General features: G+C 41.1%; 1 long non-coding RNA gene and 2 pseudogenes across 1 annotated transcript; all 3 read right to left on the bottom strand.

Annotated features, from left to right (window-relative positions):
• The window catches only part of LOC119886099, a 40,041-nt pseudogene extending 30,000 nt beyond the window's left edge, over positions 1-10,041 (bottom strand).
• Positions 10,042-15,094: 5,053 nt separating this feature from the next.
• Positions 15,095-17,332, bottom strand: LOC119913962. Its single transcript, XR_005446695.1, has 3 exons — positions 16,218-17,332; positions 15,582-15,683; positions 15,095-15,503 (listed from the first exon to the last, which is right to left on the bottom strand). It is a non-coding gene; the product is annotated as an uncharacterized LOC119913962 (long non-coding RNA).
• Positions 17,333-17,373: 41 nt separating this feature from the next.
• The window catches only part of LOC119913811, a 24,722-nt pseudogene continuing 21,375 nt past the window's right edge, over positions 17,374-20,720 (bottom strand).

Genomic DNA, 20,720 nt, shown 5'->3' with positions numbered 1-20,720 from the left:
GATTGTGAAACAAAACCCATTAAAAAATGTGGGGGAGATTCACAAAGAGTGGACTGCAGCTGGAGTCAGTGCTTCAAGAACCACCACGCACAGACGTATGCAAGACATGGGTTTCAGCTGTCGGGGTGCCATGTTATCTTCTGGTGTTGGTCCACTGTGTTTTCTGAGGTCCAAGGTCAACGCAGCCGTCTACCACGAAGTTTTAGAGCACTTCATGCTTCCTGCTGCTGACCAACTTTATGGAGATGCAGATTTCATTTTCCAACAGGACTTGGCACCTGCACACAGTGCCAAAGCTACCAGTACCTGGTTTAAGGACCATGGTATCCCTGTTCTTAATTGGCCAGCAAACTCGCCTGACCTTAACCCTACAGAAAATCTAGTGGGTATTGTGAAGAGGAAGATGCGATACGCCAGACCCATCAATACAGAAGAGCTGAAGGCCACTATCAGAGCAACCTGGGCTCTCGTAACACCTGAGCAGTGCCACAGACTGATCGACTCCATGCCACGCCGCATTGCTGCAGTAATTCAGGCAAAAGGAACCCCAACTAAGTATTGAGTTGGGGTTCCTTTTACATGCTCATACATTTCATGTTCATATCCAACGAAGGTTAAAATCAAGGGCTTTGTTGAAGATACTGGAAGACATTTCGTCCCTCATCCAAAGGACTTCTTCAGTTCTGACTGACTGGCAGGGAAACTCAGCTATTTAACCTCAGTGGGGTCATTGGCCCGGGTCATCGATACCGCTGGTTCGTTAGTGTTCCTTGTTGCTGTGACGACAGTTGTTACAGTCATTAAGACTACCTGTGGCCAAGACTGAACGACCATCGTTGGTATCTTCACCTGAGGCCAATAGGTTACGTTTGTTGAGTTTCCTGGGAAGTGATGAAAGGACAGCATTGTAAGTGGGGGATAAGTGGTGGCGTAGACCCCCTCCCCTGTTCAATGACGGCTTCTCAACCCTGGTGTAGATGGCTTCCTTGACACCTCTTTCAAACCATCCATCTTCTCTGTCTAAAATGTGCACCTGGTGGTCCTCAAACGAGTGTCCTCTGTCCTGCAGATGTAAGTAGACTGCAGAGTCTTGACCTGAGGAGTTGGCCCTTCTGTGTTGAGCCATGCGTTTGTGTAGTGGTTGTTTAGTCTCCCCAATATACAGGTCTGTGCATTCCTCACTGCATTGGACCGCATACACTAGATTGCTTTTCTTGTGTTTGGGTGTGCGGTCTTTGGGGTGTACCAGCATCTGTCTTAGTGTGTTCTTGGGTTTAAAAAACAAAGGGATGTTATGTTTGTTGAAAATCCTCCTGAATTTCTCTGATACTCCAGACACGTATGGAATCACAATGTTGTTGCGTTTGAGTTAGCAGTAGAGAGACAGGCCTGTAATTTGTGAAGTGGTGTTTATTTCCAGTGTTGAATAGAGGAATGACTTTTACTATTTACTATTTACTATATTTCATTTTTGTTGGAAATTTACCGGTTAGAAATGATAAATTGCAGATGTTCGTTAATGGTTCGGCAATCCCCTCTATTACTTTTTGTATAATTTTTATATCTATACCATTGTGATCAGTAGATGGTTTGTTTTTGCATTCTTTAACAATATCTATTATTTCTTTTTCATCTACTGCTGTCAGAAATATTGAACTAGGATTTCTTTCTATTAGATTATTATATCTACATTCTAATGTTTGTGGAACTGAGATTTGAGAAAAACAATTCCTTCAGTTTCAATAGAGACCTCACACGTTTCATGCTCAGGTCCTAATAACTAGACATTATTTGTGAAAACACATTGAAATAACAGAAACCAAAGGAATATTTCTACTTCAAGTAAACTTGATCAATTTAAATCAAATGTACTTTATTTGTCACATACAGATACATGTTGCGATATTCATCCTCTGCATTTAACCCATCCCTCAAGGGAGCAGTGAGCAAACGCTGTACAGTGCCTTGGGACCAGCTCCAGATCTTATGTCAGTGTCTGGTCAAAGCACTGACTGAAGAAACACGTTTTTGATGGTGGGGGAAACCGGAGCACCCGGAAGAAACCCACACAGACACGAGAACATCCAAACTCCACACAGAAAGGCCGGGGAGACCGGGGTTTGAACACAAGAGCCACAGTGCTATCCACTTGTCCATCGTATTGGTTGACAGGATCTTCTGTATGGTATGTATACAGTCCAACTGTGTAGCCTGGACACAAAAAATGTCAGCTTGGCGTCTGTCTCTGGCCAAAATCTAGGGGCCTCTTGCTTCTAAGGTCACCATGGTTTTCTACTCTTTTTAGTTTTTGATCGTAGCTTCTTAATGTTCTCTTCTCTCTATTTGCCTCTGACATTAGCTAATGTTGTTATCATAGAGGCAGTTACCCACTCACCTGGCTCTGTCTCAACCTCGGCAGTGCTGTCCACTTGTCCACCTGTCCAGCTGTCCACCGGCAGCCAAGTAATGTTGCTTGAAACTTGTGTTTAGTCAACAAAACTGAACAGTATCTGATGCAAAAGCACTTCCAGTGAAGTTACTGATTACCAACTTTAAACTCTAGCTGGTTAATCCTTTGAGTTCTTTAAACTAATGCCAACAAGTAAAAGCCAGTCCAGTATTTACTCTTGTCTAGCTGCTTGTTGTGTTTTTTTCTTTCTCCAAAGTGTTCTTGGTTCTCTTTTATGTCTCTGCCATGACATTCTTACTGACAATCCCACATTAGCTTCTTCCAAACAACTTACATTGTATGCTTCTTATATCTTGGTTGCTGAAGAGTCATCTAAGGTTTCTTAAAGAAAGTCTTTTGTGACTACCGATAAAAAATTACTTCAACGAACATGTAAATATGAACAAAAGTATATTTACAACTTCAAGGATAGAAATTATTTATGAACATAAATCAGTTTCAATTGTTAATTAAACATATCACATCTACAATAGTAAGAGAAAACTGACCTCAGAGTCTCCAGTCTACAGTGTGGACTCTCCAGAAAATCACACAGCAGCTTCACTCCTGAATCCTGCAGCTCGTTGTCACTCAGGTCCAGCTCTCTCAGATGGGAGGGGTTCGACTTCAGAGCTGAGACCAGAGAAGCACAGCTGATCTCTGACAAACTGCATCCTCTCACTCTGAATAAGGAGCAAATGATGAAGATACAAAATCTATTTCAAAATGTATTTATAATCCAATCCAAATCCAAATACTATATTTGGCAGCTTAGTAGGTTTAAGTCATTAAAAGGACTGATCCACAATTGATGAAGTCTGTTTTAACGGTTCAGTGCCTAAGTGTTTGTGGCATCTAGTGGTGAGGGTTGCGAATTGTAACCAACTGCTCACTGCGCATTCACATGCTCCTCGGATAATCCCATTTCCAATTAATTCTAATGCCAAAATTCCACATTCATAAATGTAAATTCTGCAGTAAAAACTTTGTAACTTTTCTAAATGAGTTGTAAATTATTTAAATTTAATTTCTAAATCCAACAACAAAAGCTGTGAAAATTGTCAAATCAACATATGGTCCTCTTTTAATGTTTGTGTTCTGAATACTTCTTTATGTCCAATGTACACTTTATTCCTCTTTTTGCAATAAAGATTTAAGGGGGATAAAAAGATTCTGATCATCCCAACACCACATGAATGCACCATCAGTCACCGCTCACCCCTCCCTTTCCAAGCGAGTAGGAGAAGCTCTGCCGGCTCTTGTACTAAATAATACGTGTGGTCCTCCATTTGTCCAAATTTCTCTTCTTTTCTTACTTCTAATAATACAGAAGACTACAACTACTATGACTACTTCCTCCTCCTCCTTCATATGTATTTAACGCAGTGATGAAACATGCTCTGTAGAGCAGTTTGTCCGTTTGGGCTACTGTAGAAACATGCTGGCACAGAGGACATGTAGATCGAAATGGCTCATTCTAAGGTAATACAAACTTAACAGTTTATTATGTAAGGTCTTATACACCACTGAAAACATAGTTATGCATATTATATTGCATTTCTGTCAATAGATCCTCCTAAATGTTACAAAAAAACAGGCTCAGTTCAAAAGTACATTAAAGAGTTATAAGTGGCATTAAATGCAGTAATCATTCCTCCTGTCCTTACTGAGTGTGAAATGGTCCCCTCCTAACCCAACTACACAGTCAGACATTACTTCATAAGTTACAAGTTGGAGGACCAAATCCAGTCTTGTTTTGTGTAAAAATTAAAGCTTTTTGTGTAAAAACTAAAGTTTAGCTTAAACTAATATGATGCTTCAGCAGTCTGAGTTACAAATAACAAGTCAGTATTTAGTGTTTACCAGTGTTTCCTTGTTGCAGTGGAGGAATAATAACTCAAAGACTGAGTTTAATAAAAGTCTGTAACTTTGGTAAATATCCACTTGATGGGTAACTCAGAGCCATGCCATAAGGGGATTGCATTACAGACAGTGTGGAAGGAAGGAATGATTACAGACACCAGTAACTCTTTGAATGAACATGTGGACATGTGAGTATTGTATTAAGACAGACGTACTGAAATAATATGAACTTGTCCTTTAAGAAGAACATGTTTCTGGTACATACTATTTATAGTTTTTTGTTGCAATTTAAAGGTCTGCCCCTTCAAATAATTAATATTGACATGAAAACGCAGCAAAAGTTACATCTTTTGTCAAGAAGATCTTGGAAATAACTTTCACCCAGAACAGAACCCAGAAATCTTAAAATAATGAGTGCCCCACTGTCTGCTGCCTGTTCTTCTGATCTTTAACAACCTCTTTCATATCTCTCACACACTCTGCAGCCTCATCATTATTGACATCATCTTCACTGACTGATGGACCACAATGTGAGTCTGTGGAAGCCAAAAACGATCCTGTCAAACATTTAATTTCTCTACTTTCTGTTACAGTCAGTGAACTGACCTCAGAGTCTCCAGTCCACAGTGAGGACTCTCTAGTCCAGCAGACAGCAGCTTCACTTCTGAATCCTTCAGGTCAAAGTTTTCACTCAGATCCAGCTCTCTCAGATGGGACGGGTTGGACTTCAGAGCTGAGGCCACAACTTCCCAGTGAGTCTCTGAGAGTCCACAACGAGATAGTCTGTCAGGACACACCAATTACAGATATGTGATTATGAAAGAGGAAAGTTTATATTTACTTCATGCATTTGATGACCAAACTGTGGGATGTATGCTGTTTGACCAACATTTATAGTAATAATAATTAAAGGTGCAAGCAGCGTTGGACAGACCCTTGTGTCATGACGCACGTTCTGAAGTGTCACGTCCACAGAGCAACGACAAGAGGTCGGGAGATGCTCCTCTGAAATATTGTGCATTTGGGATAAATTTGTTTGGAGCACTTTTCAAAACCATGCTACAAAGTGCTTTTACAAGTGCAAAGACAATAAAACAAAAACAGATACGCGATAAAAGTAAGAAAACTAACTAATACATAAGATCAACTAAAATCCTGAAAGGCTCTCCTATTTTAAGAAGGGACTTAAAAGACTTCACTGACTCAGCCAACCTGATTTCCTTGGGTAGATTGTTGTTTTTGGTTTTCAGTTGAGACTTTGAGGATGTCAAGGTACTTGCTGATGCGTGTGGGACTAAAAGGTCAGAGATTTAACAGGGATGTTTACCTGCTGATTCACAGTAAGTTAAATAAGATATGATTATGCTGATGTATAGAAATCAGCGCTCTTCACATGAGTGGTTGAGGTTATCTTATCATATTGTATTTGACATGAAATAAACATTCTCATCTTTCTCATTCCTGAAGACTTTCAATTTTCTTTATTTGCTGACTTTTAATGTTGTTGTTTTTGTAACAGTTGCTTTAATTTAGCAGGTGAGAAAAATCAAATTCATTTAGGCTAACATAATGTCAGTGTGATCTAACCCCGTGTCTGTCCACTAAGTAAGCATGAGGTCGTCTGGATTAGAAAAACATTTGGGAGAGACAATCTCTCTTTGCTCTCTACCTACTGCTGTCAGGTTCACATCTTTTGCTATCAGGTTTACACCTTAATGTAAAGGTTTTGCTCTCTGACACTTTCCAGAAGACACAGACTGCTCCAAACCCAGCATGATATGTGATCACGATGGCAAAAAGGAACCGGATGAAAGGAAAGGACTGTGAACCCTCTGACGCCTCACACACACACAAACCAAATGCTATCCCCCCCTCTCTCCCTTCATACTAGAGTGAGAACTCGTAAGATTGCCAGATGTGATCATAAAACACTAAAGACAATCTCGTTTACAGGGCACCTAGTATACTGCATTTCCAGCCCTGTACTGTAGTTCTGTGACTCTTTTATGGTAGTTTTGCATTGATTCAAAGTTCAAGAAAATCTTTTTCTATAACATACTGGAACTTCATGCAGGCTCTCATTTCAGTTCTGTGTGAAACAAGCTTTAGATGCTCCTGTCTCTTTATTGGCATCTAGTGGTGACGGCTTGCAAACTGCAACCAATGGCTCACTCTGCATTTACGTGCTCCTCAGATGATCCCATTCCCAGAGTTGTGGGTTAGGGTTAAATTACTATTCCGACATCAGTGTGTTTATGTGCTCTTAACTCAGAATGTGGAATCAACATGATCAACATCAACATGTAAATTCACTTGTGCAATGTTACATCTCATTGGCTAAGTGTTTCATTACACCTCTAATCTGACCCCTTAAATGGAAGGATGGTGTGTTGGTGAGGGGTGTCCGACCGTTTTTGGTGGGCCGCCTGGGCCAAAACTGCCAGGGCCGATTTTTTGTCCCAGTCCAGCCCTGGGCAGTACACTCAACATAAGATGACAACGCAAAAAGGACTCCAAAGGAAATACCAGGGCTATTATTATATTAGGGCAAATGAGCAGGAAGGGAGTGGATGTGTAGGGAGAGAACCTCCCTGCCCATCCATGTGCATGCAAGTAGAAAATCCAGCAGTTATATGACAAGAAAACATTAGTTAAGGGATACAGGGCACTCATGGCCCTTAAGCATCAGGCTGCTTGATTGATGGTATAGAAGCCTGAGGCAGAGAGTAGACCCCCCAAAACAACCACACCTGGCAATACTCCCTAGCTCTCCATGAGCTATATGGAAAGGCCAGTAGGAGGAGCTTACAAGCACTCAGAGATAGCCAATTGACTTTAGGTTCATTTGACTTTGTGCAGCGCTGTGCAGCGTTGACTTAATGTGACGCATGCTGGACTTACATAAGGCATGCTGGTAAGAAATGTGTTTGCAGGCAGTCCAAAACGTCACCATGTCACATGACATGAAAAACTTGTTGGAGCAAGGCAGCTGCAGTTGCTCTCTCAGGCTGTACAAAGTTGGAACCACATTGCTTGATTTTGTAGCATTTGTCTTTGAAAATGCTGTGACATTAGTCATTGTACAAATTTTTTATACTTATACCACCACATGCGTCCATTGGCTACTATTATCATTTGAGAACTATATTCTTTTTACAACATCCAAATAAGAACTCCAATTAAACCCTGTTTTGACTCTGTTTCAACTTCCATCCATTGCATTTTGTTGTTGACATTTAATCATCATTTTGTTTTATGTGTATTTACTTTCCACTTGTCTTCACTGTACTTAGTAATTCCTTCACTTTAATAACAGTACTTGTGTGTGTGTGTATTGTTTGTAAGGGCAGAAAATTGTTTTATTCTTTACTTATAATCCTTTATGCAAGTACTTATAAGAGTGCTATTTTCTCCTTTATTATGTCTTATATATTGTTTGAAATCTTTAACCTTTTCCCTTTTTATTATTGTTCTTGTTATTCCAGTCTGTCCACATGGATTTAGGTCAGGGATGTGGGGTTGTTGATTGTTTTCCTCACTAGCTGTTCCTCTCCTTCCTTGACTGGGACCAGTCAAGGATCTTTTGTTCCCCAAAACATAGATGCTCAGACTGTGTAAATGATCATGCAGCCCTTTGCTCTGGGCCAGATATTAGTGACTGTTTTAGGAGACTGATTTTGTTGTAGTACTTCTCTGTTTATTCTCTTTTGTTAAATAAATTCTTCAAAGACAACGTTGTAACTCAATTATTTGCTCAAACTCTCACCAGGAATATAATTTCCATGACATTGTTAACCTAGGTCACTTTCCTAGATGCTTTTCCCTCCAGATATGAAACTGATTTAATTATTAATATTCATGATTTCATAAACAAAGTGTAGGTCGCTACATTTATCACATCTTACCGAGCCTTTCTACACCTCCTCACAGCTGGAATCAGTCTCAGTCGTCCCTCCTCTGATGTGTTGTACTTCTTCAGGTCCAACTCATCCAGAACCTCCTCTGACATCTGCAGCATGTAGGCCAGAGCTGAGCAGTGGATCACAGAGAGTTTCTTCTCTGATCTGTTCTCTGACTTCAGGAACTCTTGGATCTCCTGATGTACAGAGTGGTCGTTCATCTCCGTCAGACAGTGGAAGATGTTGATGCTTCTGTCAGGAGAGATCTCATCACTGTTCATCTCCTTCAGGTTGTTGATGGCTCTCTGGATGATTTCTGGACTGTTGTCTGTCTGACCCAGCAGGCCTCCTAAGAGACTCTGGTTAGACTCCAGAGAGAGGCCATGAAGGAAGCGAACAAACAGGTCTAGGTGGCCATTTTTACTTTTAAGGGATTTCTGCATGGCTCTCTTCAGGATGTCAGAGTAACAGATCTTGTATGTCAAGTCTTTCCAAATGAAGTCCTTCAGTCCCTCTGTGGTCCTGTTTGGTGTGACAGTGGAACATGTAGACTGCAGCCAGAAACTCCTGAACGCTCAGATGAACAAAGCAGTAGACTGTTTTCTGGAAGATCACACTCTCTCTTTTGAAGATCTCTGTACAAACTCCTGAGTACACCGAGGCCTCTGTGACATCAAAGACCACACTGCTCCAGGTCTTCTTGGTAGAACATGATGTTTCCTTTCTCCAGCTGTTCAAACGCCAGCCTCCCCAGCTTCAGAAGAACCTTCCTGTCAGCCTCCATCAGCTCCTGTGGACTCGTCTCATGTCCCTCATCGTACTTCTGCTTCTTCCTCTTTATCTGAACCAGCAGGAAGTGTGAGTACAGGTCAGTCAGGGTCTTGGGCAGCTCTCCTCTCTGTCTGTAGTCAACATGTGCTCCAGAACTGTAGCAGTGATCCAGCAGAAGACTGGGATTAGACACATGATGTGGAGGCTCCTGGAGGTCTTGATGTGTGAGATGATTCTGCTGGACAGCTCTTCATCACTGACTCTCCTCCTGAAGTACTCCTCCTTCTGGGCGTCAGTGAAGCCTCGTACTTCCGTTACCCTGCCGACACACGAAGGAGGGATCCGATTGGCCGCCGCAGGTCGGGAAGTTATCCAGACGAGAGCAGAGGGAAGCAGATTCCCCTCGATGAGGTTTGTCAGCAGCAGGTTGACTGATGACTTCTGTGTGACATCAGACACAACCTCACTGTTGTGGAAATCCAATGAAAGTCTGCTTTCATCCAGGCCGTCAAAGATGAACAACAGTTTCCAGACGGCGAGCTTCTCTGCTGGGACCTTCTGTAATGTTGGATGGAAAACATGGAGCAGCGTGAGGAGACTGTGCCGCTCATCTTTGATCAAGTTCAGCTCCCTGAACGAGAGCAGAACCAGCAGACCGACATCTTGGTTTTCCGAGCCCTCTGCCCAGTCCAGAGTGAACTTCTGCACTGAGAAGGTTTTTCCAACGCCAGCGACGCCATTGGTCAGAACCACTCTGATGGCTCTCTGTTGGCCAGGTAAGGCTTTAAAGATGTCCTGGCACCTGATTGGAGTGTCATGGAGGGTCTTCTTCTTGGAAGCTGTCTCAAGCTGCCTCACCTCATGCTGGGTATTAACCTCTTCACTCTGTCCCTCTGTGATGTAGAGCTCAGTGTAGATCCTGTTGAGGAGGGTTCCACTTCCTGTTTCATCACTTCCTTCAGTCACACGTTCACATCTCCTCCTCAGACTGATCTTATGTTCATCTAAAACCTCCTGCAGACCACCTCTCACTAAAGAAGAGATACAATGTGTTTTCATTACTAATATAAAAATAATCAGTGTCAGAATATCTGAAGAAGCAGACAGATGTTCAGTCTTACTTTGTACAGAGCTGCTCTGACTGGCTGTCTGCAGTCCAGCTCTGGTTCTGGATCTGTCTCCACACTGGGGACAGGAGGAGTGTCCCGATGAAGCAGACTGGTCCCAGTATGAGGTGATGCACCGTCTGCAGAACCAGTGTCCACAGCTGGTAGAGACTGGATCCTTCAGGACGTCCTGACACAAAGCACAGCAGGACGGCTGCTCCTCCACAGAAAACAGGACTCCTCTTCCTCTCTCTGTGAAGACATTTCATTAGAACTAAAATGATTTGTTGCTTGTTGTTGAAAAATATCCAGATGTGTCCGACACTGTGTAGAAGCTCAGATGGTCACAGAGTAAAAGTGTTGTTACTTTTCTGTTTGAATTCAGCTTTCAGTCAGTAATGGAGATGATTGTTCCTTTTATTTCAGCTCTCCTGCTTTCAGAAACACTAATTAACTGCTTTTCCTGTCTGACTGTCTGATTAAACATTTAGTGATCTGCCTGCAGTTTGTTATTAACACAAACTCAACACTTCCTGCAGCTCCTTCACAGTAAAAGCCTCCATTAAAGAGAGCTGATTATGTCCTTCACTGTTTTACAGTCACTCTGGGCAGCTTAGCTTGAGTTAGTTAGCTTTGAACTGAGCTTAGAAGTGGTCTAAACACACAGCATGTAACAGCGGTGTCACAGGTTCAAGTCCACACGGAGCCTTGTTTGGATGTCATTCTGTTTCCTGTCACTCTCTACTGTCAACTATCACATGAAAACTATTCAAATATTGTAAAAAGAGAAGTGGTCCAATTTTCTGCCCTTTTTCCATCCACTGCTAACTTTTCCATCAGTGCTGCCCGTGGATGTTTGTTCTTCACCTTTAGGAACAATATATGGTGGAGAGAATCTGAGCTCAAAGCTCCACTTACTAATGATTCAAAGCAAAGTGTTCATCAAGGTGAGCAAAGGTGAACTACAAATGCTTTTTCACCACATGTTGCACAATTATGATCTGAAGTGATTCAAGATGCATCTGGTGGATCAGAACAGCTGATCTGAGGAAGAGCCAAACAGCTCAGTGTTTAGAGGACAAATAGGAAAATGAAACATTTGAAGCAGATTTCAGATTCTGAATCCTTCTAAATCTTTACAGTGACGTCAACGTGAGGGCAAAAATATATGAAGATGTTCTTGAAGTGTAAATTCTGAAATGGAGGTTCTCAGGTGTTTTGCTCCAGAAATCAAATCAGATCCATCTTAGTTTGAAACAGTATCTGCACTAATAGTTCTGCATCAGGAATATAAATCTGTTAGCAGAACATTTTGTCTTCATCCTCAATGCATCATCTTCCATCAGGTCAGTTTACAGTAAAAACTGTCTCTTACTTTGTGTCTGAGGGTCCAGGTTCAGGACTGAAGAATGGAGGTTCCTCTTTGGACAAGTCACTCTTCATAGACAGACTGCTGGATCCTGCAGACTCTGCTCTGTCCTCCTCTTCCTCCACACAAACACTCATTTTCTGGACTTCAGTCAGTCTGAGAGGTAAAACAGTAAAACTGACTGTGAGCTCGTAAACACAAGAATTCTACTGATTCTTTGTGACTGAATAATCTAAACTCAAAGTCCATTTAACAGCTGTTTCTGGAGCTTTAACCCAGTCAGAATTCCACCTATCTATTTGTTTACATGGTTACTGCAGGTTTAATGTATTTTATTCAGCTAATCATGACTTTGTGTCCACAGATGAATCAAAGTGTTGAGTTCCCTCTAACGTTTCTTTCCTCTCCAGTCCACAGGGAGAAAACTGACTCAGAGACTTTGACAGTAAAATAATAAAATGTTGGATTAACACTCACCCTGCCTCAGCCTTCAGTTCTCCTCCTTCTGCTCTGTACTCTAAATGGAGTCTGACTGAACTCTTTCAGCTTCAGGTTCTACCTGTTCTCACCTGGATCACCTGATCAGTGTTGCTCCTCCCCCTCTCCAGTTACAGGAAACCAGGTGAGAATACCTGTATGTCCATATGCGTGTTGTTTTTTTCTAATACAACATCAATATTTAGAGAACCTTTACTATCTAAACTGAAAAATATGAATTCATTTTAAACCTGTTTGTTATAATCTGAGATTATTTTTTAATCTGCAGACTAATTAATGCCAGAGCTTCTCTCCTTCTTGACAGCATGTCTCTGCAAACTCTACATCCTGTTGGACTAACTGATGTTACTTAAGCTCTTGGACTGTTCGGAAAGGATGCAAACTGGCTAACAGTCCTGTGTCTCTGTCCCCCCTGCTGCTGATAGCAGACTGAGAGACTGCAGACAGGTACTGCTGCTAGAGAGAGGAGGGCTGGTTGCTCTCAGCCTCAAAGTTCATTATCAGACACAGAGCCTGAAAAACATCATCACACCCTGTTTAAGTTCTTCACTTCTGTCACATTACACTGAACATTAAATTAAACTCCAGCTGTATTTACATATTATAACTCTGAACTGAACACCCAACCTCATGGAAACAGACACCAACACAGAGAGAAGAGGAGAGAGAGGCAGAGAGGCGACCATCAAAATCATCATCATCATTTCAAAATGATCTCAAGCTTCAGATGTTTAGCTGAGGCTGTACTGAGTGATAAGGTGCATTTTATTTCAGGTGTTCCTGAAGTGGCAGACAAAATATTACTAAAAAATGCAGTTGTTTATTGTTAATTGTTCATGTCACTATTTTAGTAGAAGTTCATCATTAATGAATCACTTTTAAAATTCAGTTTCAGTTACCATTTTTGTCAGTTAGTAATAATCAGAATCAGGAATCTTTTCCTTTAAACTTCTACAGAAAACATTTTAGCAACTTTTAAATGTTTCAGGTTCAATGTTGGTGTAGCAGTTATCTGAAAGAACAAAGTTCTTAGAGTTTAATATTTATATTATAATAATTTATATTATTATAATATTAAAACAATATGTTAACGTTTAGTGATAACTTTTTGCTGTATTATTTTCTCAGGTGTACCTGAAGCGGTGGATAATATATTCCAATCCTTTACAGCAAAACCACCTCTCACTCACCTTCTGGACTTCAGTCAGTCTGAGAGGTAAAACACACACACTTTTGTTCCACTATCCATGTGAGGACCTCTCTTTGACATAACACATTCCCCCAAACACTAATTGTAACCTGAGCCCAAAAACTGAGTCTTAACCCTCAGAAAGCGTCTCTACCCATGGTGACCCGGGTCCTCATGGGTAGAAATGGGTGTGTGGATTCAAGACAAAGTCCCTAAAAAGATATAAGATATCAGAACTGGTACAGCCGTTATCTGAAAGAACATTTGACTTTTAATGAGCTTCTCAAATATGTTTTAGGTTTTACAATAGCTCAAGTTGATTTAGTAATTGTTAATTAAATAAAATAAAAAATTCATGAATCCAGCCACCCGTCATCATCTTCAGCCACTTATCCATGCAGGGTTGCAGGGGAGCTGAAGCCAATCCCAGCTGACATTGGGCAAGAGGTGGGGAACACCCTCCTCAAGTTGACAGTTCATCATGAATCTTCTCCTTTAAATATCAACAGAAAACATTTTAGCTTTGTAACTCGGTTTCAACTTTTAAATGGTTTATGTTCAATGTTGGTTTAGCAGTTTTTTGAAAGAACAAAGTTCTTAGTGTTAAATATGAACACAAGATGTAAATTTTAATGATAATGTTTTACTGCATTATTTGGTCAGGTGTACATAAAGTGGCGGACAATATACAGTACTTAATCCTTTAAAACAAAACCTCCAGTCAGTCACCTTCTGGACTTCAGTCAGTCTGAGAGGCAAAACAGTAACACTGATTGTGAGCAACACAACAAGAACAACAAGTTTATCAAGAGTCACACCCAAAACTGGGATTACAGTAAATACCACACACACACACACAAGTTTATTCCACTATACCTGTGAGGACCTCTCTTTGACATAATGCAGTCCCCTTAATTGTAACCTGAGCCCTCAAACTGAGTCTTGACCCTCACAAAATGTCTATCCACGGTGACACGAGTCCTCATGGGTTTGTGTGGATTCAGGATAAAGTTCCCAACAACATATCAGAACTGGTACAGCCATATTTAACACTAACATAGTTCTTAGCGTTAAATATGAACACAATATGTTAATATTCAATTCAGTTTCTTATTTGTCGCAAGTGGATAATCTGTGCTGCAGCAGGCATAAAAACACATTTGTGGGGAATTGAATGAAAGCCAACAACGCCACCTAGATAACGGCACCCCAGGAAATACTATTTAAACCTTGATTAATTGAAAGACAATAGAGAGAATAGAGCACACAGGAACATTGCTGATGAGGCAGAGACGTGATACAAAATATACCAAAATATATTTATTTTTAATCAGCAAAGAAACAAACAATCAGGGACTGGAACTGCTGAAAGGAAAAGAAATGTGACCCATCAATAAAAACTATTATAAAATGATAGATAAGACAACTTCTTTATTACAATAAATAGTTAAAAATGACTTTAATATAAGTTCAAATAAAGAAATATAAATCCAGCACCCAAAATAACTAACCAAAACTAAGCAGAGGTCAGTGGAGAGGCAGACTGCGATGAAGAGTGCCCAGTAGTGCTACCACTACCCACCTTAAGTGCAGCACTACATACCACACAGCATTATTCACAGCAAAATTGTAAAAATGTAAATGTTCCGTACTTGTATAGCGCCTTTTCGACCACTCAAAGCGCTTTTACACTACATCTGCATTCACCAGTCACACACATTCATACACTGAGCCTAAGTGCTCAAACGGAAACTAACATTCACACTCACTCATACGCTGGCGGAACAGCCGCCAGGGGCAAATCGGGGTTCAGTATCTTGCCCAAGGACACTTTGACACTTTGACACGAGCCAGGGATTGAACCGCTGACCTTCCGATTTGCTCTTGGTGGGAACTGTTGGGCTTCTGTAAATAACATCATAGAGTACGGTGTAGACCTGCTCTTTTATGAAAAGCGCTTTGAGATAACTGTTGTTGTGATTTGGCGCTATATAAATAAAATTGAATTGAATTGAATTGAATTGATTAACGGCCAACCCGCTCTACCTCCTGAGCCACAGCCGCCCAAAATTGTGCAGTCTATATAGTGCCCCCGTGCAATTACTCACATGCAGAAAAGTGAAGGTACCTTGCCACGGGTGCCTAGCCTCCCAACAAGATGGCACCCTGCTCAAAATATAAACTGAATACAAAAGAAACAAATTAACATAAAGTAACAAACCAACCAAGTAATCTAGTTGGCTAACAAGGACAAACTGTACTAAGTAAAGGGGGGACAAAACAGCAAATAAGCAAAACAGGAAAATAAATAAACTAAGTAGGCAAAACAGCAGTGGTCTAAAACAGGAACAGGAGGAACCTGGAAAAGTGAGGGAAACAATTAGCCAGGCTCAACCTTACTGCATTAAAATACATTTAAAACCATGTATCTACTCACCACCTCTGAGATGGCTCATGAAGATACAACAATCAATGGTCACAGGGCAGGGGAAAAGGAGATTCCTAACAGTGTCAAAGTGCAGGTAAGCAACATAATCATCTGTTAAGGGAAAATAGATGTGCATGAAACTGTTCCTTTCACAAACACCAACCATAACCACAGCTATTAAGCCTTTTCTCTCTTATGTCATAACTTGCTAATATGCATATATCTTAAACTGTCAACAATAACTGAGACCCATGGAGCTGTTACTAGTCTTGTCACGTGATCAAAGTGAGGATAATGTTGCAGCGTGTAGCCTCACGTTATGTACTGCAGCCTTCAGCAAATTAATTTTTTAAATTAATTTTTTATTTCAGTCACAGATGCTGACACCCTCGCCTTCATAAAGGCAAAGATCAAGCTGGATAACCTCTACAGTAGGCGTTTCCCACAAACTGATTTATTTGTGGCGGCCTGCTGCATTATCAACGCTGATTTTCCATTGATTTTGTTGATTTAAAATGGGTAAAATCGTATTTGATCACAGAGCTCCGCACAGTGCATGTATTCTCTCAGCATCTCCTCTCACTCCATCTCTCTCTCTCTCTCTCTCTCTCAACCCTGTCCATTATTTAGTGACTGGTAGGCTACCTTATCTGCCTTTTTGCTAGTAATATATTCCACCGTGTTGTCCACCTTCAGACGGCCTGCATTACAACAACATGGGCCGCAGTGTCAAAGATGCGCTTTTTGTCGTCCATCTTCGGAATATTGTAGTTTTATCAATGCCACGTCAGTACCATCCACCGTCACATAATTACATTGCTTAGAAAAGAGCAGTCGGATTCTCTGAGCCCCGCGGTCCTCTTTTCCTAAGCTCTTATGGATTCTCCTTTACATCTTTCCTTGACCACATGACGTTTTCCAACGAGGTCAAGGAAAGGAGGTTAGGAAAGGAGATTTTTTTGACTTTTCGACCGCAGCCCAGGTGTTGTCTTCTTCTTCTTCTTCTTCTGTTCCTTTCCGGCAGACTAGGCACTGTTAGTGCATTGCTGCCTCCCACTGGTGATAGAGACAATCTACATTAAGGCTCCTCCTGGCCTATATTTTCCAATACAGGCCCGCAGATTTTAGGAATTGAATTAGTTCCTATGGTCTCTCTTCTTGATTAGGACCTTCACCCATCAGAGTTTTTAAAGACAGTAGTTCAACTCCCAGGTCGTTTAGACCCATGAATAACCGTCTCCTTTCCTCATCATATCTTGGACAGTGCATGATGACATGTTTGACTGACTCCTCTACTCCACATTCTTGTCTTCTTGTTTCTCTGAGTTACAAACAATTATCTGTTAAACTGAGAAAACAGTCTGGTGTTGGTGGTAATAAGCAGAACTTCAGAGAGGGAACTTTATGCATGCAGGCTGGATGCTGATTTTTCACATCAACTTCCAAAATGTGAGAAATATAATGTGGAAATTAACTGCAATTCTCCATCAATTCACAAGGTGAAGCTGCAACAGAAAGCAAAACAGAAGAATCAATTTAGAAAAGTGTTAATCTTCAGAGGCACTTTGGGTTCAGAAAGTCCGGGTCCAGGTGGAGGAGGTGTCTGAGTGTGCAGCAGAAGGAGTGGAGGAGTCTCAGTGTGTCTGCAGAGACTGTGTAGAAGGACAGAGCAGCAGCAGAGCAGTCCAGATCCACTGATGATCCTCTGTCACATCCAGAGGAACACACAGGGATGATGGTGGACTTGACTTTGTGTCTGACAGTGGAGCTGATCTCAGAGCAGTTCAGACTGCAGCACTGTTGGGATTCCTCTGTCAGTCACTGCTGGATGAAGCTCTCCTCTCCACTCTACCTCCCAGTAACATGGCCCAGTCAGAGCCTCTCCACACACAAGCTGATGCTGCTGCTTCAACCTCTCTGGATCATCAGGACACAGCTGATCCTCTCTCAACACCTCCACCTTCCTCATCAATTACAGATCAAACACAGATGGCCACTGGCTGATGAGAGAAGAAGACAGAGAGCAGAAGTCATAAATCAGAGTTTACAGAGACTCCCTTCATCAGCTGTCAGTCAGTGATGCAGCACATCCAGTATAAAGACCAGCAGGGACTTCAGTCCTGTTCAGACCAGAAGTGGAGCGGCTGTGTAGCGTAGCCAGCTTCCTTTCAGCTCTCATGTTAACGTATTGGAGTGAACACACTGAGACCTGCAGAGACTTTGGCCATCAGCTCTGTTTACTCTGCAGGTTTCACTCAAGTCCACAGTGGAAATAAAGTGCTGAGAGTCCCTGAACGCATCATGACTGCAGAGACAGAGAGATATTCACTGCTCACTGTAATGATGGATTTACTGCTGTTAAAAACCAGCCGCCGCTCAGTCACATTTGAAGATTTCAGCTACTTTGGAAATATTACAGGACAAATCTGTAAATATGGAGACTGTTCTAAAAAAATATGGACCAAACTAAAGACACATGGACAAATATATATATATGATGTGAAAGGGCCTACATGTTCATACAAAGACTGAACAGCTAAACATCAGCTGTGGTCTCATTTATAAACGGTGCGTACAAAACAGGACTGGAAATGTGTGTACGCCACTTCGCACGCAAAGGTTGTGATCTATAAAAAACAAACTTGACGGGAGAATGTGCGGTTGTGACAAGTGGTATGTGAAAGTATAGTTCATAAATTATTTTGATACCAAGTAATCTATTTGAAAAGTTAATCTCATTTTGAAGTTTATTCCAGTACTACAGTATTCCATTTTTGGGACATGTAATTTAATTTAATTTAATTTATAATAGCTAACCTTTATAATAGAGTTTATATGAAGTTGGTCACTGTTTACTTTGTCGTTGGTGTTTAAGGTAGCTACTGTTAGGCCCACATATTTTTAAGGTTTCTTGTATATTTATCTTTATAAGGGTCATGCCGAGACAATGTGTTAAAGTGTTATATGAGAACACAAATGTCATTTGATAACTTTAGTTAAAACAATTCACATTTCATATGGTAATTTAGTTAAAAAGATCATTTAGAATCCATTAAGAAGATATTTGTGACTGTGGTCCTGAATCTGAGTGCAAGAATATTGAAATGCATGGGTTTTTTTGTATACATTGTAAAAAAGGTGATTCAATACAGAAGAGGGAAGGCGAGAGCTGCGTGTGTGTTTCCTCAACCTTCTCCCGTTACTTTTCCCCTTTTTAAGAGCACAACACGGTCCCATAAGTAAACTCTGAACCATGTACGCACATAAAGAGGAGAAATGACAAACGGTGATTCACATGGCAGAAGGATGAAACGGTTTGAAATGAATCGGCCAACTATTGTGTAAAATAAATCAAAATAATATTTTAGGCTTAAAGCCTTTCTGGATAACCAGATTTAGGATAATAAACACAAACGGAGAGATCTGTTTCTGCAAAAGAATGCATCAAATCTGTTGTACAGTTTATTCAGGGATCATTAATTAATAGGAAACTTGCATGTAGTGTAATTTATTCTCATAAATAAGGTGAATAGGAGGACAAATTAACATTTAAATTGATGCCTTTTTCAATGCGTCAGTCGAGCAAATACAAGAGCATAGTTTCATATATTGTTATCACATATGAATATATCGAGCCAATTGCTGTGCGCCAGCATGTGGATGTGATGCGCTGCATGTAAAAAGTGTCACACCGCCACAGGCGGGGAGGTGACAGTTGGTGTGTTGTGTGTATGTGTTTGAGTTTATTTTGTCCGTTTTTGAGCATGTGAGAGGTGCTTGGTGGTTTTTGGTTTTTGTCTGTCTTTGTGTGGTTTCTGGCTCCCTCTCCCTCTTGCTCTTCCTTTCCTTCCTCTCCCTCAGGGCGAAGTTGTGGGCTGTGCCACAGGAACTGCGGGCCTTTCTCTCCTGCTGCAGGCAATCTGCATTTGGCACACCTGTCTCCTGTGATCATCTGCCATCTCCTCAGTTCCCTGCCGGATTATTAAGTCATGCCTGTAGGTGAAACTACAATCTGCTTGAACCTGCCTATTGTGACCCTTGCCACTGAGCAAAGATACGTCTAAAAGACGTCTTTTAAACGGCTATGTCGGGCGTTGAAAAGACGTCCCCATAGGAGCCAGAACGAAAGTTTTCTGACGTCTTCTGAACGTCCAATGTGAATGTCCAATGTTAACATCCACAACACCTCTGTAGGTTAAAAATTAGTTCAAAATGGGGTCGTTGTGGACGTATTTTCAACGTCAATTGCAGACTCATTTATACTGCTTCCAGACCACGTTTGGCCCTAGAAAAAAACAGTCTCACACTGTATTCAATTTCACAATTTTATTAAATTGCATTTCCATTAATTCAACAGAGTAAAGCTGTGTGAGTGTGCCTGCCTTTGTGACGTCGACTCTAGCCAGAGTAATACATCAGCCCCATCTGGCCCTAACACATTGGCCAGACAGTTCGACCTGTGAGGGGATGAATGTGCTCCTGAAAGTGTGTGTCACAAAATGAAAAATTACAAATAGTTTAATTTAACTCCTCCACCTAGAACAGGCCCTTCACAACAATTAGTCACAAATTTTATAAAATTAAAAGTTCTTTATGCTTGTGTTTCCACCTCCTCCTTTCTCCCTGGTGCATGCTCTGCAGCATGTTGTTTGATCATCTCCTCAGTTGCACCTTTGCCCCATTTCATTACTGCAGCTGCAAGAGTTGATAAAAACAACAAATTATAAATGTGCAAAGGCCTGTAGTTATAAACCACAAAGTCCACATACAGTGGGGAGAACAAGTATTTGATACACTGCTGATTTTGCAGGTTTTCCTACTTACAAAGCATGTAGAGGTCTGTAATTGTTATCATAGGTAAACTGTGAGAGATGGAATCTAAAACAAAAATCCAGAAAATCACATTGTATGATTTTTAAATAATTAATTTGCATTTTATTGCATGACAAGTATTCAGCTATCAAGCTCTCTCCTGTGGAACCAGGTTCCAGTTGGGTTCAGGAGGCAGACACCATCTCCACATTAAGAGTAGGCTTAAGACTTTCCTCTTTGATAAAGCTTATAGTTAGGGCTGGCTCAGGTGAGTCCTGAACCATCCCTTAGTTATGCTGCTATAGCCTAGACTGCCGGGGATTTCCCATGATGCAC

The sequence above is a fragment of the Micropterus salmoides genome, unplaced genomic scaffold (assembly GCF_014851395.1).
Source record: "Micropterus salmoides isolate LMB-PRFRI ecotype aquatic unplaced genomic scaffold, ASM1485139v1 Ms_hic_scaffold_1, whole genome shotgun sequence".
In the NCBI taxonomy this organism is placed as follows: domain Eukaryota; kingdom Metazoa; phylum Chordata; class Actinopteri; order Centrarchiformes; family Centrarchidae; genus Micropterus; species Micropterus salmoides.
The sequence above is the reverse complement of the archived record's forward strand: the minus strand, read 5'-3'. Positions and strand labels throughout refer to the sequence as shown.